Source organism: Sus scrofa, chromosome 5 (genome assembly GCF_054392235.1).
Source record: "Sus scrofa isolate SSC_HxYL_T2T_F1_AM1 chromosome 5, Sscrofa_HxYL_maternal_Yorkshire_Landrace_v2.0, whole genome shotgun sequence".
NCBI lineage: Eukaryota > Metazoa > Chordata > Mammalia > Artiodactyla > Suidae > Sus > Sus scrofa.
Window position 1 is genome coordinate 50,007,788 of NC_139387.1, and position 25,657 is coordinate 50,033,444.

A 25,657-nucleotide genomic window follows, 5' to 3' on the forward strand; every position below is an offset into this window, starting at 1 on the left:
CATTATTATTTATTTATCTTTTAAATACATTAAGAGAGACAAAATAAATTAAAAAACTCATTTACTCCCATTCCGTGGGTTGTCTTTTCATTTTGTTTATGGTTTCCTTTGCTGTGCAAAAGCTTTTAAGTTTAATTAGGTCCCATTTGTTTATATTTGTTTTTATTTTCATTACCCTAGGAGGTAGATCTGAAAGGATATTTCTACAATTTATGTCAAATGCCTATGTTTTCCTCTAAGATTTTATAATATCTGGCCTTACATTTAGGTCTTTAATACATTTTTAGTTTATTTATTTATTTATTTATTTATTTATTTATTTATTTATTTATTTTTGTCTTTTTGCCATTTCTTGGGCCGCTCCCACGGCATATGGAGGTTCCCAGGCTAGGGGTCAAATCGGGGCTGTAGCCACTGGCCTACGCCAGAGCCACAGCAATGCGGGATTCGAGCCACGTCTGCAACCTATACCACAGCTCACGGCAATGCCAGATCGTTAACCCACTGAGCAAGGCCAGGGATCGAACCTGCAACCTCATGGTTCTTAGTCGGATTCGTTAACCACTGCGCCACGACGGGAACTCCTAGTTTATTTTTTTGTACAATGTTAGAGAGTGTCCTAACTTCATTCTTTTACATGTAGCTGTCCATTGTTCCCAGCACGACTTATTGAAGAGACTGTCTTTTCTCCATTGTATATTCTTGTATCCTTTGTCATAGATTAGTTGACCATGATGTAATATCACTTATATGTAGAATCTAACTCAAAAATGATATAAATGAACTTATTTACACGATAGAAACAGATTCACAGATTTCTAAATCAAATTTATGGTTACCAAAGGGGAAATGTAGAAGGGAAGGATAAATTAGTTTGGGATTAACATATACACACTGCTATGTATAACGCAGATAACCAAGAAGGACCTACTGTATAACTACTCAATATTCTGTACTAACCCATATGGGAAAAGAATCTGAAAAATGTGTATAGGTATATGTAGCATTGATTTGATTTGCTGTACCCCTGAAAGTAACACAACATTGTAAATCAACTGTACTCCAATAAAACTTCAAAAATATATTTATATTGTCTTATGTGTTTACCTACATGTGGTAGACAGAATAATGGCTCCCCAAGGATGTCCTAATCTTCAAAACTTGTGACTATATTAGGTTACATGAAAAAGTGGAATTAAGATTCCAGACAGAATCAAGATTGCTTACTTTAAGACTTTAAATCAGGGGAGGTTATCCTGGATTAGCCAGGTGGACACAATGTAATCACAATATCTTTACAAGTGGAAGAGGGGGAGTTCCTGTTGAGGCTCAGTAGGTTAAGATCATGACATAATGTCCCTGAGGATGTAGGTTTGATCCCTGGCCTCACTCAGTGGATTAAGGATCTGGCATTGTTGCCGGCTGTGGTGTAGTTTGCAGATGTGGCTCAGATCTGGTGTTGTTGTAGCTGTGGCATAGGCTTACAGCTATAGCTCCAATTTGATCCCCAGTCCAGGAACTTCCATGGGCTGCATGTACAGCTGTAAGAAGAGAAAAAAAATAGTGGAAGAGGGGAGCACAAGAGATCAGAGTGATATGATATGAGAAAGACTCAACTCACCATTTCTGACTTTGAAGATGTAGGAAAGAGGAACGCAGGTAGATTCTAGAGGTTGAGAGGGAGAATTCAGTGGATTTTCCTTTAGAGCTACCAGAAGTGAATGCAGATCTGCCAGCACCTTGATTTGAGCCCTGTGAGATCTGTTTGGACTTCTAAACTTCACTAAGTAGTATATATTTGCATTGTTTTAGGTGACTAAGTTTTTGGTAATTTGTACAGTAACCACAGGAAACTAACCCTCTATGTGATTACTTTTACCATAGTATTTATTTCTTTATGTGAATTCAAGGTCTAGTGTCATTTTTTTCAGCCAGGGAGACTTCTTTTAGAATTTATTGAGGGGAAGATCTGCTAGCAACAATTTATCTCAATTTTCAAAAAATCCATGTATGTCTTGGAAGCAACCCTAGTGTCTGTCTATCAACAGATGAATGGATAAAGAAGATGTGATACTACTACTCAGTAATAAAAAAGAATAAAATAATGCCATTTGCAGTAACATGGACGGACTTAGAGATTATCATACTAAGTGAAGTAAGTCAGACAAAGACCAATATAATATGATATCACTTATATGTGGAGTCTAAAAAAAATGATGCAAACGAACCTATTTACAAAACAGAAATAGACCCACAGATGTTGAAAACAAATTTATTGTTACCATAGGGGAAATGGGGGGGGAGTGATGGGAGTTTGGGATTAACAGATACATGCTACTACATATAAAATAGATAAAAAACAAGGACCTACTGTACAGCACAGGGAACTATATTCAATATCTTATAATAACCTATAATGGAAAAGAATCTGAAAAAGAATATATGTTATATACATATTACATAACTGAATCACTTTGCCATACACCTGAAACTAAACTATTGTAAATTAACTATACTTCAATTTATACTTTCATTTTTGGACAGTTTTGCTGGATATAAAAATTTTAGCTTTTTTTTCTTTTTCTTTTTTGTCTTTTTAGGACTGCACCTGCAGGATATGGAAGTTCCCAGGGTAGGGATCAAATAGGAGCTACAGCTGCTGGCCTATGCCACAGCCACAGAAACACAGGACTCAAGCCATGTCAACCTACACCACAGCTCACAGTAAAGCAGGATCCTTAACCCACTGAGCAAGGCCAGAGATTGAACCCACATTCTCATGAATGCTAGTTGGGTTTGTTACTGCTGAGCCATGATGGGGACTCTTTTAATTGACTTTTTTTCATTTAGCACCTTGAATATATTATCCCACTCCCTTCCAGCCTCCATTGTTTCTAATGAAGTCAGCTGTTAATTTTACTGAGGATTCTTTGTGGGGAATTGCTTTTCTCTTGCTTTATGGTAAAAAAAAATTTTTTTTTGTCCTTTAGCAGTTTCAATATGATGTGTCTAGGTATGGATCTGTTTGAATTTATCCTACTTAGGGTTAGTTGAGCTTCTTGGATGCGTAGATTAATGTTTTCATCAAATGTTGGAAGTTTTCAGTCATTATTATTTCAAATCTTTTATTCTTCACTCCTCACACCTTTTCCCTTTAAATATGGCACCTTGGTGTGTACCCCTCTGAATTTCACCAGGTTCAGTATGGTGTCTTCAGCACTTTATTTTTTGCTTCACCTAATGCTGTACCTACCAGAGAAGGTGTTCCCCTCATTTTGGCTGCTGCTTTTGATATTTGCTACTTTAGATACCCCTGGGCACTTTTCACCTTTCTCACTCTCTCTTCCCCAGCACTTGAAAACTATTCAAACTCATCCCTGTCAACAGCAGGTTTCTGCCTTCTACCCAGACTCCTAAAGAGTTCCTCAGAACTCAGCCCAATTGAGTTAAAACTCTTCCATTTTAATTTAGACTCAGTAGATTTTCTATGTTTCCTAGTTTCATGAAAATTGAGTTTGTGGCTTAAAAAAAAACACTGTGTTTTTTTTTTCCTGTGGTTTTTCAAGAGGTGTCATAGGAAGAATCATAATTTAATGACCATGATATTTACACCAAAATCCTACAAGTATGTTAAAAAACTTTGAGCATATTTTCAAAATGTATTTACAGTGTTTGGAAGAAAGACAAGGAAAAACAAAACTGGCCCAGAGTTTCAGTCAGATGTGTCTGTTGTTTTGTTTACTGCCATGCACAACATTCAGGGGGTGAAGAAGTTGGGGAGCAGAGTGATGTTACAGAAGGTTGGTTGGTTAAACTGAATTTTGAACAGAGTTGGGAAAAACCCTTAACAGGGCCTACATCAGATATGAAAGTATTATAATTTCTTTGTGATTTTCTTCAGTTAATCACGGAGAAAGAAGACATCGATTTGAAGTGAGAGGAAGGGAAAGGAATTTTGCAAAAGGATTAGAAGAGGCAAATGGAGATACTTTGGGCCAATGAGTGGACAGAAAAAAAGTGATTTCTTTCTCTGATTGGACAAGTAATCATATAAAAGTAGACAGATGGGTTTTTAATTTAAAATATAGTTTCAGGAGTTTGCATCATGGTTCAGCAGAAAACAAATCTGAATAGTATCCATGAGGATGCAGGTTTGATCTCTGGCCTTGCTCAGTGGGTTAAGGATCTGGCATTGCTGTGAGCTGTGGTGTGGATCACAGACGTGGCTTGGATCTGGTGTTGCTGTAGCTGTGCTGTAGGCCAGTGGCTACAGCTCCAATTCGACCCCTAGCCTGGGAGCCTCCATATGCTATGGGTGCAGCCCTATAAAGACAAAAAAACAAAAACAAAACAAAAAACATAGTTTCAAAGCCTTGTGATATTCTCAGAAAAATTTCATATTAAGTTTGTAAACCCAGAACAAGTCACCTTTCGACTGATAAACTTTAAGTTAAAGCAGTATCATGTAATTCTTTTAAGTCTTACTATATATGTTAGACTCTATATTTAGCTAGCACTCATTTTAACAGAAAAAGCATAAATGACTAGAATATAAGCCTCATCATGTGTCAGTTATTCATTCCAAACTCATTGCATTGTTAGTATTTTATGCACCGCTATCTACCAGATGACAGGGGCAGCTCTACAAATCTTGTGCATTAGAACCAACCAGCCTCTTTAGCAGCAAAAATGTCAGGAAGTCTTCAAGAACTTGCATTCAGATATCCTCAGAGAAGGAGAGGAGATCTATTTGTGGAAGGGGATCCTTCCCATAATCTTCCAAATCAGAGCATACATGGCGGCTTACTAAGTCTTGGCCACTGAGGATGGTCTTAATAACTCCTGATAAACTCAACCAGACAAGATGGGAGGGTGTACAATAAAATGCTGGGAAGGAATACAGGAGAGTGGCAGCAAGGGCTGCTGCTGTAATGTGATCTCTCCAGATGGATTCTTTCACCTTAGGTAAAAAGGTCAGTCCTATGAGCTCATTCTTTTTTTGCAAACATTGCCATGATTAACTTTATTATAGGGATTAAGAGCTATGATTTAAATGATGTAATGTCAACAATTCTTTCTTAATCTTACACTGAGTCAACAACTGTACTATATATGCTTCAGTTTAGTTAAATATGATGGAGTATTTTCTAGATCCCTGAATTCCAACAATTACAATTGATATACTTACAGTGCAGCTGTTGGGCTTATAATTCTTCTTTATGATGGTGTCATAGAATTGAATGATATTGAGTTACACAGAATACAACAAGTGTGACTCATCATTTGTCTATACTATATTAAATTATGCTTATATTTAAAAGTCATGTATTTTTATTTCTTTGGCTGCACCCTCAGCATGTGGAAGTTCTCTAGGCCAGGGATTGAACATGCACCACTGTGACCGAAGCCACAGCAATGAAAATGCCAGATCCTTAATCTAATGCACCTTTTTGGAGTTTCTTGGTTGTGCAGCAGATTAAGCATTTTTTTTTCCTGATAATACTGAAACTTTGAGTTACAGACCAGATTGTTTCATGATTTTTCATGAAACTATAAATGTAGTGAATAGGGAGTTCTCGCTGTGGCCCAGTGGTAATGAACCTGACAGGTATCCATGAGGATGCGGGTTTGATCACTGGCTTCGCTCAGTGGGTTAAAGATCCAGCATTGCTGTGAGCTGTGGTGTAGATTGCAGACATGGCTCAGATTCTGCATTGCTGTGACTGGGGTGTAGGCTGGCAGGTGTAGCTCTGATTTGACCCCTAGCCTGGGAACTTTCATAGGCTTCAGGTACGCCATCCCCCCCGCCCCAAATATATATAGTAAATGATACAATGCACTGATAATTTGTTTCAAGGCTGAAAAGTGATTATTCCAGGAATTTATAATCCCTTAGTGTTAAGTTATAGTGCTGCATTTGAGTGCTGCATTTGAATTGGGCTCAGAGTCATTTAAAAAATAATAGCATGGATGTTTCTCTTCCCTTATTGGCTAAATTCTGGATTGACACCTTCTGAGTGGCAAAGCTGAGAGAATGTAGTGGAGAAATTGTGGGAAGGGGGGAGGGGAGAAGGAAATAAGTCCTGTTTCAGAGTCCTAAGCTCTGAAAGGATTCAAAACAACTGTAAGAGCACATGAGGTAACAGGTTTACATTGTGCCAAAACCCTACCCCCAAACACAAGCCTATGTACTTATTGCTCTAGGAAATACAGCACAATAGCAGGCTTACTTGTATCATCTGCCTTGAAGTCACAGCCTCCCCCACTCATCCCTGTTTCCCACGGACAGTCCTCTCCTGATGAAAACGAGAGAGGCCAGATGCCTTTGTGGGCTTTTAGGCAAAACCATATTCTACAGAGGAACTTGATAGGGGATGGTGACAAAACTGATCAATTGGATCCTTTATTAAAATAATAAATACGGATTCCATGAGACATATAGAAATGGTAATTAGATCCCAGTGTTTGCTGAGACATGGACTGGTGCTCCATGGGGCCTGCTGTGTAGCCAAGCCTTTGGGACAAAGAGTGACTGAGCAGCCAAGAGCAGGGTTGACCTGTGAAACCTAACATGCTCCCCGATCCTTGCAAGAGACCCTTGTCACTGCAGATGAACAGGCATGTCTCTTGTAATCCAGAAAACCACTTTACACCCCAGAAACTAGGTTTCTGCTTTAGTGTCTCTGGGTGTGTTCTGCGTTTCTTCCCAGACCAGAGAGAGTAAAATGTTGCTTAAAGAATAAAGAGGAAGGAGTTCCCCTTGTGTCTCAGTGGTAACAAACCTGACTACTATCCATGGGATGCAGGTTCGATCCCTGGCCTTGCTCAGTGGGTTAAGAATCCAGCATTGCCATGAGCTGCGGTGTAGCTGGCACGGCTTGGATCCCCATTGCTGTGGTTGTGGTGTAGGCTGGCAGGTACGGCTCTGATTTAACTCCTAGCCTGGGAACTTCCATATGCTGCTCATATGGCCCTAAAAAGACAAAAAAAAAAAAAAAAAAAAAAAAAAAAGGAGAAAGAGGACATGCTTTGGAGTCCTTGTGTTCAAGATTCTTGCCACAGAGCTGACTATCAGGCATATCAGATCATTAAGTTCAGATAATATAAATGGGGCTTGTCTGCTTCTCCTATGTACCCTAGAATTTTATAAGGATTCAAACAAATCATAACATATCAAACCTACTAAGATTTTTGAAAGTTGTAAATGGTTACACAAATGTTATTGATTGTATTTCATTTCTTAGCTCATCAAATGTCCTCAATATTGTCTTTTACATGTTTTGCCTTCCCTGGGCTGCACAGTAAGATGTGGGATCCCCAGGAGGTGTTTAATAAATGCTTGTTGCCTGTATGACCATCCTACAACCACGACCCTGTGGTTCATTCAGAATTGGAGCCATGTTCAAAGAACAGTAAAAACAGGAATTCAAATCACTAGCAAATCAAATGTAGAGCTTCAAGGGAATTCTTACTAAAATCCCCTCTCCCTCCTGTTCTCTAGCACCCTGCAACTCCCGGACCTGTTCTCACACAGAAAGACCCTCTCCCTCACACTCCCTGACCCAGCCCAGTACTCTCTCTAACCCACCCCTAACCCACCACTCACAGCATTCCCTGAGCCCTCACACCTTCACATGTGAGATCCCCTGGGAAATGAGGCTCCTTTTATTCTTGCTCCTATTTTCCCTGGAATAGACCTTTCATCTTCAACTCTTTTTCCTAGTCCTGCCTCCAAGAACCTAAATCTTGCTTAATCCTACTTAGAGAAAGAGGGGGGAAGAAATTAAGCAGTGGACAGAATCAGGACCTAACTTACTTGTATACAAGTATAATTACATAAAAGTATGTAATTACAAGTATAATTCACATAAAATAAGTTCACTTTCTCTTTTCTTTTCCTTTTTTTGTTTTTTTGTTTTTTGTTTTTTTTGTTTTTTTGTTTTGTTTGACTGCAGCCACGGCCCATGGAAGTTCCCAGGCCAGGGACTGAATCTAAGCTGCTGTGACCTATGCCACAGCTACAGCAATGCTCGATCCTTTAACCCATTGCACCAGGCCAGGGATTCAACCCACGTCTCCTCCTCAGCGACCCGAGCCACTGCTGTCAGATTCTTAACACACTACACCACAGCAGAAACTCCTAAATTCACTTTCTTAAGTGTATGGTTCAATGAGTTTTTGGCAAATGTGTAGTCATTTAACCATCATCGCAATCAAGATATCGAAATGCCCATTGCCCCCCAAATTTCCACTGTGTTCTTTTGCAGCCGATTCCCTTTCACTCCCCCAGTTCCTGTCAAACACTGGTTGATTTTCTCTTCCTACAGAACTTCCTTTTCTAGAGTGCTATATAAATGGACAGATAGAATATGTTGTCTTTTCATATGTGTATTAATAATTCATCCTTTTATTGCCGAGTAGTATTCCATTGCAAGTGTATATAAAATTGGTTCCTACCTTCCCTAGTTGGTGGGCATTTGGAGTGTTTCTAGGTTTTAGCTACCATGAATAAAACTGTTATGAACAGTCACGTAGAGGCCTCTGTGTAAACACAGGTTTTTTTTTTTCTCTTGTGTAAATGCCTAGGATTTGGATTGATGTGTTATATGGCAGGTGTATGATTTTTTTTTGTTTTTAACAAGAAACTACCCTCCTGGTTTCCAAAGTGACTGTAGGTGGGTTTCAGTTGTTCCACATCTCTGCAGACTCTTGGGATTGTCAATCTTTTTGATGTGGTCAATGTATCAGTATGCAGAGGTATTTTGTGGATTTAATTTTCATATCCCTGATCATTAATGACTTTGAGCATCTTTTCACATGCTTATTGGCCATTCACATATCTTCTTTTATGATGTGTTTGTTCAACTCTTTAACTCATTTCTAATTAATTGGGTTATCTTAATATGAGCTGTGTTTTTCCTATTAAGTCTTATTATTGAGTAAAATTTCTTTATGTATTCTAGACACAAGTACTTTATCAAATGCACATGCTGCAAATATTTTCACCTAGTCTATGGCTCATTTGTCTTTTCATTTTCTTAATAGTCTTTTTTCTTTTTTCATTTTCTTTTTTGGCTGCACCCATGGCATATGGATCTTCCCAAGTCAGGGACTGAATCCGAGCTGCAGCTAAGACATCCATCACAGCTGCAGCAATGCCAGATCTTTAATGCACTCTTCTGGGCTGGGGATCAAACCTGTTTCATCTCAGAAATAATGCCGGATCCTTAACCTGCTGTGTCACAGTGGGAACTCCAATAGTGTTTCTAAAGAGGAGTATTTAATTTTGATGACCTCCAACTTACCAATTTTCTTTTTTTATTATTTGTGAGAAATCTTTGCCTAACATAATGTCACCTTTTTGGTTGAATTGTGTCCCTCTGCCCCAGATTAATATGTTGAAACCTTAATCTCAACTACCCCAAAATGCAATCTTATATGGAGATGGGGTCTTTATAGAGATAATCAGGTTAAAATAAGGTTATTAGGGTAGGTCCTAATTCAGTATGACTGGTGTCCTAAGGAAAAGAGGAAATTTGGAGCCGCACACCTATACACACACACACACACACACAATGCAAGAGTGTGTGCACACACATGGAGAATGCCCTGTGACTATATGCCAGAGATTGGGATGATGCATCTACACACCAAAGGATGCCAAAAATGCTAGCAAAGCCTTAAGAGTAAGAGGAAGGCATTGGAGTTCCTCTTGTGGTGTAGGGGAAAAGAATCTGACTAGTATCCATGGGGATGCAGGTTCGATCCCCAGCCTCACTCAGTGGGTTAAGGATCCTGCATTGACACGAGCTGTGGTGTAGGTCACAGGTCCGATTTGAACCCCAGCCTGGGAACTTCCATATGCCATGGTTGTGGCAAAAAAAAAAAAGGAGGGGGGACATTAAATGGATTCTTCCTTATAGCCCTTGGAAGGAACAAACACTCCCGACACCCTGATCTCAGACTTTTAGCCTCTAGAGCGGTGATAATACAGGTCTGTTGTGTAAGTTCTTCAGCTTGTGATACTTTGTTACAGCAGTTCTAGCCAACTAATGTAGTCACTAAGATTTTCTCCTCTTTTTTTTCCTAGAAGTCCTGTAGCACTTTTGTAAGATCAATCTGGCAGAGATATGAAAAAGAGTTCCTGAGCTCAAAATGATTTCAGAATGAGTTTAAGGAGTTGGATGATGTTTGTAGCAATAAAGTTTTTTTTTATTGGAATAAAGAAATTCTGCCTTGGTTTAGGCAAGCAAAGAGAAGAGGATATCATTTTGGGGTAAATTAATTTCATAGAACTAAGAAGTCATAAAAGAAGTCATAAAAGTTGGGCACTGTCTTCCCATAATTTAATGGGTTAGGAATTTTGTTTGTTTGTTTGTTTGTTTTTTTGAGCAGAAGCTGCTGTTTGCTGAACCCTCATTCTTTTATTCCATTCAGAGGAAACATGCTGCTTCTCCATAGGTAGTGTCCAAATACAAAGTTTAGGAGTTAAGGAGCAATGTGCTGAGCTGTGTACTTAGTAGCTAGGATAGGCAATGAACTTGTGTTAGATTTTTTCACAGATGCCACTGGCTGAATTTTGCCTCAGGTCTCAGCAGTGTTTGCTTACCATCCCCCGTTTAATCTATCTTCTTGAAACATAGACGTTTAGGGAAATTCAACTGGAAATTCTGGAGGGCTCACAATATACTCAGCACTGTCAAGATAAGTCAGAGCCTATAAGACGAAGATGCAGTGCTTCAGAAATATGCAGTGCACTGGATTCCAGCCACTGTTTATTAAGGACACCATTCCTTCATTGTCCCAGCTTTTTATGGTAATCTTGGGGAATCAGTGCCCATGTGGGAACTCTCAATAAAAATTAGAGGAGTTCTCATTGTGGCTCAGTGGGTTAAGAACTCGACATCGTGTCTGTGAGGATGTAGGTTCGATCCCCAGCCTCGCTCAGTAGGTTAGGGATCCAGCGTTGCCACAAGCTGTGGCACAGGTCACAGATGTGGCTCAGATCCCGCATTGATGTGGCTGTGGCGTAGGTCTGTAGCTGCAGCTCCTGTTCAATCTCTAGCCCTGGGAACTTCTGTATGTCACAGGTGCTGCCTTAAAAAGAAAAAAAAAACCTGTTAGATGGCAGAAGATGCCAATTTATCATAAAAAGAAGTGGTGCAGCATTCCACAAGACATGTGATCCACGGAGGAGAATGACATCTCGTTTCTGAGTTAAATAGAAGAGGGTATTATACTTATTCTTTACAAATGAGGAGACTGAATTAGAGGCTACAAGGGCATACTCAGAGATACTGGCCATATTTAGCCAAGGCTTTCAATTAAAGTGGGTTTTTTTTTTTTGAGTATTACTCTGATTATTCTAGTCACAAGTATCTTCTTTTCTGCCAAAGAATCTTTGTTCATCAGGATGTATGGAAGGAGAATCGTTCTGTGAATTTCCAATCCTTCTCTTTCCTCAGCCTCCATGAGTGCTGTGCCTACCTTCCCCACCCTGCTGTGCTTGACTTTGGACTCAGCCACCTGGATTGCTTTAGGGATGTCAACAGATGTGAGCAAAGGTTTAAGCACTTGCACGTGTGGGTTTGCTCTCTCAAGCTCCTGCCTTTACCCTTGAGAAGAACATGTCATGGACAATGCTCATCTAAGAAGGATGAGAGTCGTGGAACAGGCCTGGACCGGATCTGCAGCTGGGAGCCAGGCCCAGCTAAGCCAGCCCAGGGCAGCTGAGCCCATGGTTGTGTGAGGGAGCAACACTGCTGCAAGCCACTGAAGTTTCCAGGTTAGCTGCTGCATATCTTTGTCTGGGTAATACCATATTAATATGCACTTTTGTAAAGAGCAAAACAGTTATAGGTAGGCACAATGTACCTGTGCTTATGTACTGCATAGACTGGAAATAGCACCAGTTAGGATGGCTAGCATAAAAAAATGAAATATAATAAGTGTTGGTAAGGAGGTGGAGATACAGGACACCCTGTACATAGCTGGTGGGAATGTTAATTGGTGTCACTATGGAAAGCAGTCTGGTGGATCCTCCAAACATTAAAAATAGAATGACCATATGATCCAGCAATCTCACTTCTGGCTATATATCCCAAGAAATTGAAAACAGGATCTCAAAGATCTATCCACGCTCATATTCACTGTAGCATTATTGACAATAGTCAAGACACAGAAGTAACTTAAATGCCTACTGGTGAAGGAATGGATAAAGAAAATGTACATATATATATATATATATATATATATGCATATATAATGGAATAGCATTCAGCCTTAAAAAAGAAAGGAACCCTGCCATTTGCAACAATGTAGATGAAACTGGAGAACATTATACTAAGTGAAACAAACCAGGAACAGAATGACAAATACTACTTGATACCACATATGTGAAGAATCTAAAAAAGTCCAACACATGAAAGCAAAAGGTAGAACGTTGGTTGCTAGGGGTTGGGATAGGGCAGGGCAGCTTGGAAATCTACTATACAGCACAGTGCCTATAGTTAACGATATTGCATTGTATACTTTAAAAATTCCTAAGATGGCAAATTTTTTGTTGAATAATTCTTATTGGATAAAAAAATAATAGTAAACAAAGAGAACAGGAGAAAAATTTGGGGAGATGAAGTGTATGTTTATTGTGATGATGGTGTCACAAACGTATAATATCTATAAGTTCATCAAGTTACATATATTAAATATGTACAGCTTTTTATATGTCAGTTACAACTCAATAAAGTGGTTCACACATATACATTCATTTTTCTTAAACATTTTTATGAACAATGTATTTATTATTATTATTGACTTAGTAATTAATAAACTCACACATATTATAAGCTCAGTACTTATTTTTTACAAAAGGAGTTCCTGTGGGTTAAGAACCCAACTAGTATCCATGAGGATGCAGGTTGGATACCTGGCCTCACTCAGTGGGTTAAGGATCTGGCATTGTTGCGAGCTGCAGCGTAGGTCACAGATGTGGCTCAGATCTGGTGTTGCTGTGGCTGTGGCACAGGCCGGCAGCTGCAGCTCTGATATGACCCCTAGCCTGGGAACTTGCATGTGATGTAGGGGCAGCCCTAAAAAGAAAAAGAAAAATAAAAAAGAAGAAAAGAAAAAAAAAGAATTGAGGCTGAATGGTCTGAAGACCTGCACATGACTGGAAATCAAAGACTTGGGTAGCGAAGTTTCTTCTACCTTTAATGAGAATAGCTTATGAAATATGGACTATGTGCCAGGCATTTTTCTATCAGTTTTATTAACTCATTTAACCCTCACAACAACCCCATCAGGTAATTTACTGTTATTCCTACCTTAGAGATGAGGAAACGGAGGCACAGAGAGATTGAGAAACCAACTGAGATCCCACAGCTAGTAAGCAGCTGGGCTGAGATTGGCACCTAGACAGGCAGTGCAGTGGGTGCTTTTGTGCAGTACCCAGAGGCCTGGTCACAACTGGTGTGCTCATTTTCTAGCTGCTGGGAGAGTTGGCTCTTGATGGCTCTCAGCTGAGTCCCTCAGTGGGCGTTGCCCTTGACCAAAGGGAGTTCCCTCACCCATTGCATCCTTTCCTGGGGAGAGTACATCCAATGTCTAGTCAGCGTGTGGCCAAAAGCCTGGTCAAAACTTCTTTGCCCACATTAGGGACAAGTTGCATCCCTTCTAACTCAGGAGCTCATCTCTGCAAGATTAGACCAGTCCTTTGAAGCTACTTTGTCATCACTATCCAAAACTGCTTCCTTCATTTCTTTGTAGGTGTTGGTTTTGAAAATGCTCCCTAACAAGCCTGCATAGAAATATCCATTTGAATCTAATTCAAGGAACCCAATCTGAGACAGCTGCCTCCCAGAGCCTGAGTTCCTAGTCACTGCACATATTGCAAGTCACCACTTTCATTACAAAGTGGGGTGATAATACCTCTTTTACTGAAAGGGTTAAAAGTGGTAGCATTTTTACATTCATTTTCATTCTGTAGTGTGGCTATCCGACTTCTGCATCACCCTTTCCCACTCCATGGAAGCTCTTACTACTAAGGTCCTCCATGACTTTTAGGGACAAAATCCGACTGATATTGTTTATCTGGACTTTGCTGAATTTGATTTGATCATCACTTCTGAACTTGGCCTTTTGATGAGTATTTTCCACAGGATTCCAAACATCTCTCTCTTATTTAACTACTGCCTGCATATTCGTACCCCAACTCCTTCCCCACGCTTTGGAATAATTGTTCCATAAGCAGCTAAACGTGCATTGCTACTTGCTGTCTCCTAAGTTCCTCAAATTCAGTGTTTCCAAAATAATAATCATTTTCCCCAGTAAACCTGCTCTTCCTTCTGTATTCTGCTTTCATTGGTAATATCATCCTGCCAAGCCACCATTCAGATATGAAGGTATTTTTCTTGAATAGTTCCTCTTTTTCACCCTCATCCTAAAATAACATGTCTGGCTAATCTTCTCCACTATGTCCCTCCACTCCATTCCTTCTGTCATTGTCCTATTTGAGGCCCTCAGCATCTGCCGTCTGAGCCATTGCAATGCTTCCTAAGTGGTCTTCTTATGTCCAGCCTTGCTTTTTCAAATTTATCATCCAAACTACAGTGTATGTGATCAACCTAAAAGAAAAATCTCATCATGCCATTTTTTCCAGCTTAAAACTCTTTAACAGCCCCCATTTTCTACAGGACGATGCCTGTCTTCTTCAGGATCTGACAAAGTGCAGTGGCTAAGATGTAGCTTTTAGAATCAGGTAGTTGGGTGAGATCCCTGGCTTATCTGCTTATTAGTTGACTTGGGCAGTATATCTGGCCTCTCTAACAGAATGGAGATAGAATAAATGTATCTACTTGAGGAAGTTACTCACTAGTTTTCCACATACTTCCTTGTGTTTTTCAGCCTTTCTTGAAGTTAGGTTAGGACCAATTAACTGGGAGTGGAATTGATGTGAGGTTCATGACTTTCTTCTTTTTTCCCTCTTTTCCTGCCATAACAAACTTAGAGGCCACATGTTCAGAGAGGCATGCGACCAATTCCTTCTCTACCTATCAAGGTTGCTGACTGGACTTGTGAGCTCCCTGAGGACACACAATGCTTGAGTGTGGTAGCTCCTGCACCAGGGCCTCACATCAGGTGGTCAACAAATATTTGCTTTCTAAGTTGACACCCACTTTGAACTTTGGAAAATGTTGTATCTTTTTCTTAAAGATATGCAGAATATATTTAAATACTTGTATTAATCCGCTAGGGTGGCCATAACAAAATAACCCAGACTGAGTGGCTTAAACAATAAAAATTAACTTTCTCACAGTTTTGAAGACTAGAAGTCCAAGATCAAGATGTTAACAGTTTTCTTTTGGGTCTGCTCTCCTTGGCTTTCGGATGGCCATCTCCTTGTTTTGTCTCCGAATTCTCTTTCCACCATATGTACAAGTGTCTGAGGTCTTTCTGTGTTGAAATCTATTCTTCTCCTTCTTCTTCTTCTTTTTTTTTTTTTTTGTCTTATGTCTTTTTAGGGCCACACCCGTGGCATATGGAGGTTCCCAGGCTAGGGGTTGAATCGGAGCTACAGCTGCTGGCCTATGCCACAACCACAGCCATGCCAGATCTGAGCCAGGTCTGCAACCTACACCACAGCTCACGGCAACACCAGATCCTTAACCCAATGAGCGAGGCCAGGGATTGAACCAGCATCCTCATGGATACTAGTTGGGTTCGTTAACCACTGAGCCACGACAGGAGCTCCTGAAATCTATTCTTTTTTTTTTTTTTTTTTTTTTTGTCTTTTTGCTATTTCTTTGGGCCGCTTCTGCGGCATATGGAGGTTCCCAGGCTAGGGGTCGAATCTGAGCTGTAGCCACTGGCCTACGCCAGAGCCACAGCAACGCGGGATCCGAGCCACGTCTGCAACCTACACCACAGCTCACGGCAACGCCGGATCGTTAACCCACTGAGCAAGGGCAGGGACCGAACCTGCAACCTCATGGTTCCTAGTTGGATTCGTTAACCACTGCGCCACGATGGGAACTCCTGAAATCTGTTCTTACAAGGACACCGGTAGTATTGGATTAAGAACTATCCTAATGGCCTCATTTTAACTGAATTACCTCTTTAAAGGATTTATCTCCAAATATGGTTACAATCTGAGGTAGTCAGTGTTAAGACTTCGACACATGAAATCTGAGAGGCACAATTCAGTCCATAACAACCCTCATCTGGAGACTACTCTGTTCACTCACAGATTGGGCGATCGTTTCTTCTTAGAAGAAAAAAAATATCTTGTGCCCTGTGAGAGAGTATGTGCTTTAAAAAAAAAAAAAACAAAAAACAAAACTGATAATAGAACAAGCATTTATACACTGCTCTCTCTATATTACATGTGCTCTCAAGTATTTCACATTAAGCTAACTCATTTAACCTCATAATAATGCCATGAGGCAGGTGCTGTGTTATCAATGTTCCACTGCCAGAAGTCACCAGCAAGGAGGTGGCACAGGAGGATTTGAGCCTAGGAAAACCTGCCTGCCACACTAAGCTGCCTCTTGGGAGGCAGGTTAAGTAACTTGGCCAAGGGCATGCCTTGTTGATGGGCCCAGACTGGGACTTGAACCTGGACCTCTCTGCTCATCCGGCACCCCTTCCTTACTCCACACCACCATGACTGCCTGTGCGTGGTGTTGCCCTACCTCCCCCACAACCTGCACACTCCAATTTCAAGGAAAAGTCTTGAAGAAACAAGAGATGGGGGAGGAGTTCCCGCTGTGGCACAGTAGGTTAGGAATCTGGCAGTCGCAGATGTGGCTTGGATTCAATCCCTGGCCTGGGAAGTTCCATATGCTGAGGTTGTGGCCATTAAAAAGAAAAAAAGAGTTGGGGGAAATCCTCCTTTGCAATATTATTGGGGTAAACTCTGATTTTCTTTAGACTGATTACTGCATGTTTAAAATTTCAAAACATAATCATCATTAACAAATCTGGTTAAAGCTAGAAGGGGGAGTTTTCAGCAGATTGGCAGTTGTGTGCAGATTGTTTGACTTTTTTACATTTATAAAAGTTGGGTCTTTCACAAGGCCTCTGAGAACATTTATACAATTTAAAATACAAACTGGAAAAATATGTTGACATAACAATCTGCCTTAAGGAATTTTTCCGTAATCACAGCCTCAACATAAAAATTCCCACTTGGTATCCTTCTCCAGGCAGAAGTTGGAGTGTACAGATGAGACTTTCCTTATGCTTAGAAGTTGGCCTGAAATTCTTTCCCCTGACACAAGCTCATTTCAGGCTAGAGTTCCCCATAGACAGCATCTCCATCGTTCCTTCTGCTTTTGAGCAATTGGGAGCCCTGACCACTGCCTGCTCCCCTCCCCCAACTGCAGACATCTGTGGCTTTGCTGTGCTCTCCCCTCTTGGAGTCTTAAGTGGCTCCTCGTGCCCACCTGGTGGCTGTGAGATCCCCATCTTGGGTCCAGCCAACTCCCCTGGCCACCTGTTTTCCCTTCCTTCTCTCTGAGTTCCTCACATTTGCATCTGCTCTGTTCCTGACCACCTGTTACTTCTTGCTAGTACCCAGAGGTCCACTTTGCTGCTCCTGGGTCTCCGTCAGTCTGCCAGGATGCAAGGGATTCCCTGTCAGGAGTAGTGTGTTCTAATTCTGGAAGCTCATGGTGTTTCATCTGCAAGTTGGGTCCTTCTTATAGAGTCCTTGATGCTATTGGTGTTCATTTAAAAATTTTTCTTTTCTTTTCCTTTTCTTTATTTTTCGTCTTTTTAGAGCCACACCCTGGCATATGGAAATTCCCAGGCTAGGGGTCAAATTGGAGCTGTAGCTGCTGGTGTATGCCACAGCCACAGCAATGCCAGATCTGAGCAGTGTCTGCATCCTACACCATAGCTCATGGGCAATGCCAAATCCTTAACTCACTGAGCAAAGCCAGGGATGGAACACACATCCTCATGGATACTAGTCCAGTTCACCACTGAGCCACAATGGGAACTCCTTGGTGTTCATTTATTGATTTCTATCTCTAAATTCCAAGGAAGGCAGGGGGTGGAGGTAAAAGTGCCAACCTTATCCAGAGCAGACATCAGTGGAAGGAGGCTGCACCTCTTCCTTTTTGTTTCTTTCATTTTTTTAAAGTTTTATTGAAGTATAGTTAATTTATAATGTTCTGATAATTTCTGCGGTACAATAAGTTGATTCAGTTATAAACATACAGATATCCATTCTTTTTCAGATTCTTTACCCATATATCAGAGAACATTGGATGGAGATCCCTGTGCTATACAGCAGGACCTGTTGACCATCCACTCCATACACCTCAGTGTGTGTATGCCAATCCCAATCCCCCAGTCTGTTCCTCTCCCCATAAATCCGTCCAACTTGGTAACCATACAGTTTGTTTTAAAAGTCTGTGAGTCTGTTTCTGTTTTGTAAACAAGTTCATTTGTATCCTTTTTTATTTTTTAATATTTTAAAATATTTTTAATTTATTTTTGCTTTTTAGGGCTGCACATGTGGCATAGGCTGACCCCAGCCAAGAGGTCGATTCAGAGCCATCCCAGCAACAGCAACATGGGGTCTGAGCCAAGACTGCAACCTATACCACAGTCACAGCAATGCAGGACCTGAGCCGGATCTGCAGCCTACACCACAGCTCATGGCAATGCCGAATCCTTAACCCACTGAGAGAGGCTGGAAATTGAACCTGCATCCTCATGAAAACTAGTCAGATTAGTTTCTGGTAAGGCACAGTGGGAACTCCCTCTGAGTTTTACAGTATCTGGTCTGTCTTTGGGTCTTTAATCCATTTTGAGTTTATTTTTTGCATATGGTGTTGGAGAGTGGTCTGATTTCATTCTTTTACACATAGCAGTTTGGTTTTCCCATCACTGTTTATTGAATAGACTGTCCTTTCTCCATTGTATATTCTTGCCTTTGTCGTAGGTTAGTTGACCATAAATGTGTGTGTATTTATTTCTGGGCTTTCTATTCTGTTCCATTGATCTATATTTCTGTTTTTGTGCTGTACCTTACTCTTTTGATGACCGTAGCTTTATAGTATAGTCTGAAGTCTGGAAATCTGATTCCTCCAGTTCCATTTTTCTTTCTTAGAATTGATTTGGCTATTCAGTGTCTTTCCTGTTTCCATACAAATTAAAAAATTCTTTTGTTCTAGTTCTGTGAAAATATCATTGGTAATTTGGTAGAGATTTCATTGAATCTATAGATTACCTTGGGTAGTATAGTCATTTTCACAATGTTGATTCTTTCAGTCCAAGAGCATGGTATATCTTTCCATCTGTTTTTGTCATATTTGATTTTTTTCAACAGTGTCTTATAGTTTTCAGAGTACAGGTCTTTTGCCTCTTTAGGCAGGTTTATTCCTAGGTATTTTATTCTTTTTGATGTGATTTTAAATGGGATTTCTTCCTTAATTTCTCTTTCTGATTTTTTGTTGTTAGTATATAGAAATGCTATAGATTTCTATGTATTAATTTTGTATTCTGCAACATTACCAAATTCACTGATGAGCTCTAGTAGCTTTCTGGTAGTATCTCTAGCATTTTCTAGGTATATTATCATTTCATCTGCAAACAATGACACTTTTACTTGTTTGTTTCCAATTTGGATTATTTTCTTTTTCTTCTTTGCTGTGGCTAGGACTTCCAAATCTATGTTGAATAGTAGTGGTGAGAATGGACATCCTTGTCTTGTTCCTGATCTTGGCAGAAGTTCCTGCAACTTTTCAAAACTGAGAATGATATTATAAGCTCTGCATTTGTCATATATGGCCTTATTATGTTGATTTTTATAATTTCCTCTATGCCCACTTTCTGAAGGATTGTTTTTTTAAATCATAAATGGGTGTTGATTTTTGTCAAAAGCTTTTTCAGCATCTATTGGGATGATCATATGGTTTTTACTCTTCAGTTTTTTAGTGTGGTGTATCACACTGATTGATTTGCAGATATTGAAGAATCTTGCATCCTTTGGATAAATCCCACTTGATCATGGTATATGATTATTTTTAATGTATTGTTGTATTTGAGTTGTTAGTATTTTGTTGAGGATTTTTGCATCTGCTTTCATCAGTAACATTGGCCTGTAATTTTATTTTCTTGTTCTTTTTTCTTTTTTTGATGGTATCCTTGTCTGGTTTAGGTATCAGAGTGATGTTGGCCTTGTAAAATGAGTTTGGTAGTGTCCCTTCATCTACCATTTTTTAGAATGGTTTCAGAAGAATAGGTGTTAGCTCTTCTTGAAGAGTTTGATAGAATTCACCTGTGAAGCCATCTGGTCCTAGACTTTTGTTTTTTTGGAAGTTTTAAAATCACAGCTTCAATTTCAGTACTGGTGATTGTCCTGTTCATATTTTCTATTTCTTCCTTGATCAGTCTTGCAAGATTATACTTTTCTAAGAATTTATCCATTTCTTCTAAGTTGTCCATTTTATTAGCATGGTAGTTGCTTGTAGTAATTTCATATGATCCTTTGTATTTCCATGGTGTCAGTTGTAACTTCTCCTTTTACATTTCTAATTTTATTGATTTGAGCCCTGTCCTTTTTTTTCTTGATAAGTCTGGCTTAAGCCTTATCAAATTTGTTGATCTTTTAAAAAAAAGAGCTTTTAGTTTCATTGATTTTTTCTATTGTTTTCTTTGTCCCTATTTTGTTTATTTCTACCCTGATTGATTGATCGATCAATCTGTTGATCTATCTACCTAGCTACCTATGTATCATCTATCATCTATCTATTTTACTCTTTAAGCCACCCCATGGCATACGAAATTTCCCAGGCTAGGGATTGAACCTGAGCCACAGCTGTGACCTATGCCACATTTGTGGCAACACTAGGTCCTAAACCCACTGCCTCAGGCCAGGGATTGAGCCATACCACCTCAGAGACATTATCGATTCTTAACTTGCTGTGCCATAGTGGGACCTCCTCTTTATAATCTCTTTCCTTCTAACTTTGTGTTTTATTTGTTCTTCCTTCTCTTGTTGCTTTAGATGTAAGGTTAGTTTTTGTTTGTTTGTTTGTTTTTGCTTTTTTTAGGGCTACACCTGTGACATATGGAAGTTCCCAGGCTAGGAATTGAATTGGAGCTACAGCTGCTGGCCTACACCACAGCCATAGCAATGCAGGATCTGAGCTGCATCTGTGAACTACACTGTACCTCACAGCAATGCTGGATCCCTTACCCACTAAAAGAGGTCAGGGATTGAACCTGCATCCTCATGGATGCTAGTCAGATTCATTTCCATTGTGCCACAATGTGAACTCCCAGATTAGATTATTTGAAATTTTTCTTGTTTCCTGAGTAAGCTTGTATTGATATAAACTTTCCTCTTAAAACTTCTTTTGCTGTGTCACATAGATTTTGGATCATTGTGCTTTCATTTTCACCATCTCTAGGAATTTTTATAATTTCCTCTTTGATTTCTTCAGTTATCCATTGATTTTTTTAGTAGCATATTGTTTAGGCTCCATGTGTTTGTGTTTTTTTTTTTTTTTGCAATTTTTCTCTTGTAATTGATTTATAGTCTTACAGCATTATGGTGGGAAAAGATGTTAGATTTAATTCCAATTTTCTTAAATTTACTGAGGCTTTATTTGTGGCCTAAGATGGGATCTATCATGGTGAATATTCCACGTGCACTTGAGAAGAACATGTATTCTGCTGCTTTTGGATAGAATGTTCTGTAGATATCAATAAAGTCCATCTGGCCTAATGCTTCATTTAAGGTCTATGTTTCCTTATTGATTTTGTCTGGATGATCTGTCCATTGCTGAAAATGGGGTGGTTCCCCACTATCATTGTATTATAGCCAATTTCTCCTTTTATGACTGTTAGCAGTTGCCTTATATAATGAAGTGCTTCTATACTGGATGCATATATATATTTACAGGTGTTATATCTTCTTCCTGGATTGATTCTTTGAACATTATGTAACATCCTTCTTTGCCTCTTGTAACTGTCCTTATTTTAAAGTCTTTTTGTCTGATATGAGTACTGCTACTCCAGCTTTCTTTTGATTTCCATTTGCCTGGAATATGTTGTTCCATCCTCTCACTTTCAGTTTGTATGTGTCCTTAGATCTGAATTGCGTCTCTTGTAGAGAGCATATATACAGGACTTGTTTTTGTATACATTCAGCCAGTCTATGTCTTTTGGTTGGGGCATTTAATCCATGTACATTTACAGTAATCTTTGATATGTATGTTTTTATTGGCATTTTGTTCATTGTTTTATATTTGCTTTTGTTGTTTTTTTCCCTTCCCTTCTTCTATTGCTCTTTTCTCTTGTGATTTAATGACTATATTTAGTGTTGTGTTTGGATTACATTTTCTAATTGTGTGTGATCTATTGTATATTTTTGGTTTGCAGTTACCATAGAGTCTCTCTCTCTCCATATATATATATATATATATATATATATATACATATATAAATGATTGTTTTAAGTTGCTGGCCTCTTAATTTCAAATATCCTGCAATCATACTCTCCCCTTCATATGATTGCTAGTTTTGATATATTTGTATGTGAATGATTTCCTACCTTTACTGTACGTTTGTCTTTACTGGTGAGGCTTCTCATTTTTAATTTTCTTGTTTCCCACTGTGCCCCTTTTTTCCCCATTTGCTGTCATGCTGGCTTGTTGGTGCCGAATGCTTTTAGCTTTTGCTTGTCTTTAAAGCTCTTGATTTTGGAGTTCCCATCATGGCACAGCAGAAATGAATCTGACTGGGAACTATGAGATTGCATGATTGATCCCTGGCCTTTCTCAGTGGGTTAAGGTTCCAGCATTGTCATGAGCTGTGGTGTAGGTCACAGACACAGCTCGGATTCCACATTGGTGTGGCTGTGGTGTAGGCTGGAAGCTCTAGTGCCCATTAGACCCCTAGTCTGGGAATCTTCATATGCTGCAGGTGCAGCCTTAAAAAGACAAAAGACCAAAAAAAAAAAAAAAAAAAAAGCTTTTGATTTTGCCATTGAGTCTGAATGAGAGCCTTGCTGGGTAGAGTATTCTTGGTTGTGGGTTTTCCTTTTCATCACTTTACATATATCATGCCACTCCCTTCTGGCCCTCTTGAAAAATCAGCTGATAACCTTGTTGGGGTTCTCTTGTATGTTATTTGGTGCTTTTCCCTAGTTGCTTTCAATATTTTCTCTCCATCTTTAATTTTGGTCAGTTTGATTAATATATATCTTTGTGTGTTCCTTCTTGGATTTATTCTATATTTTGTTTGTTGTGTTTCCTATATTTAAGAGTGATTCCTTTCCCATGTTGTGGAAGTTTTTGGCTATTATCCCTTCAAATATTTTCTCCGGCACTTTCTCTCTCTCTTTTCCTTCTGGTACCCCTATAATGCAAATGTCCATGTACATTATGTTGTTCCAGAGCTCTCTTAGACTGTTCTCATTTCTTTTCATTCTTTTTTCTTTATTCTGTTCTGTGTCAGTGATTTCTATAAGTTTGTCTTCCACCTTGCTTATTCATTCTTCTGCCTTATGGATTCTGCTATTGGTTCCTTTTAGTGCATTTTTCACTTCAGTTATTCTATTGTTTGTTTCTGTCTGTTTGTTCTTTAAATCTTATATTTCTTTATTAATATTTCTTTAGTTTCTTGATTTTTGCCTCCAGTTTTTTCCCAAGATTTTAAATTATCCTTACTCCCATTCTCTAAAGTCTTTTATGTAGGTTGCTTATTTCTACATGACTTAGCTGTTCTTCTGCAATTTTGTCTTGTTCCTTCATCTGGAGTCTATTTATCTGCCATTTCATTTTGTCTAACTTTCTGTGTTTGTGGTCTCCTTTATGCAGTCTGCAGGGTTGTAGCCTCTCTTGCTTCTGATGTCTCCCCACTGGTGGGTGAACCTGATACAGGGACTTTTGGCCGGGTTTTTGATGGGAGGAATTGGTCACTGTCCACACATGGCTGGAGCTGGGTCTTGTCCCTCTGGTTGGCAGGGCTGTGGCAAGAGGTGGGATTAGAGGCAGCTGTGTGCCTAGAAAGACTTTAGGCAGTTTGTCTGCTGATGGGTGGGTTTGTGTTCTCACCATGTTGGTTTTTTTAACCTATGGCTTCTAAGCATTTATGCCCGCAGGGTGTTGGGTGGGGCTAGGTTTTTCCAAAATGATAGACTCTGAGGTTTCTCACACTGATGATTATTCACTGGGACTTCTACCTCCAGTGTCCTGTCCCCATAGTGAGTTGCAGCCAACCCCTGGCTCCCCATGAGACCCCCTTAGACCTGCAGGTAGGTCTGGCCCAGAGTTTTGCAGAGTCCCTGCTTTGCCCTGGGATTCTGTGCATGTGAACCTTGTGTGTGCCTTCCAAGAGTGGAGTTTCTGTTTTCCCCAGTCCTATGGAATTCCTGGGGAACCTGACACGGGGTATGGAACTCTCACTCCTTTAGAGAGCCTCTGTGATATAGTTATTTTCCAGATTGTGGGTTGTCCACCCAGCAATATGAGTTTTGGTTATATTACAAAAGTGCCTTTCCTACCAGGATTTGTTATGGTCACATTATCAGTGCCACATGATAAAACCACCTCCAAATATTTATAAAACCCCAACAGAAAGGACTGTGGATATTGCAACATCCCTCAAAATTAGGCCATATGCAGGCACTCCAGGAAACACCAGTTCACAAGAAAAACTTCAGAGGGAATTATAGGCCAGACTTTGAGAATTGCTGATCTAGAACATTCTTTCAAACTTTAAAAATAATCTTTTGTGAGATTGACATTTTGGAAAATTTGAGTCAATTCTTTTACAAAATGTTCCACAATTTGGATTTTCTGTTTTTTTCCTCATGTTTAGAATTCAGGTTAAATATTTTTGGCAAGCATGCTACAGACATGATGTGTGTGCTTCCTATGCTATTACATCAAGAAACACTTACTGTCTGTTTGGCCCATTATTGGTCTATATTACTTGATTAAGGGAGTGCCTGACAGATCTCTTCATTGTAAAGGTTATATTTCATCTTTTAAATCTGTAGTATAGAAATTGACACACAATCACTTCTGAAATCAGACTTGGAGACCATGTGGATATTTTGTTCTGCACAATGGTTTTAGCATTTGCTGATAATCTTTGCCTAAATTGCTATTACATTGGAAATTGAAAAATGGTGAGTTTTGAATTCTGTCATTTCTTTTACAGTTATTAACAAATGTTATTATGTATAGAAGTATTTGTTATCTCTTCATTCCCACTGTTCTTTTTATAGACTCATGGATTCTTTTAAAAAAATTCAGTAAATTAATTGGGCAAATGGGAACACCTTTGGAGTGCTATCGTGTCCTTTAAACATGTTTCCATCAATCTTTCAGCACTTTCTGGCTTTCTGGTATACGATATTCAAGATTCATTTTCTATTTTCTCTGGAAAATCTCAGAATCAGCCATCTGTCCCAAGAATTTGGCTCCTTCTTGTGGGAATGGTATTTAGATATCAAGATCTGGGCAGAATTTTATTCATTGCTTGGGTGTCATTGTTTTTATATCTATTCAGTAGAGAGAACTGAAATATCTATATGCTAAAAAATAACAAATTCAGAATTATTCATACATGCAACAACATGGATACATTTCAAAAAATATTACACTGAGTAAAAGAAGCCTTGGAAAAATCCTAT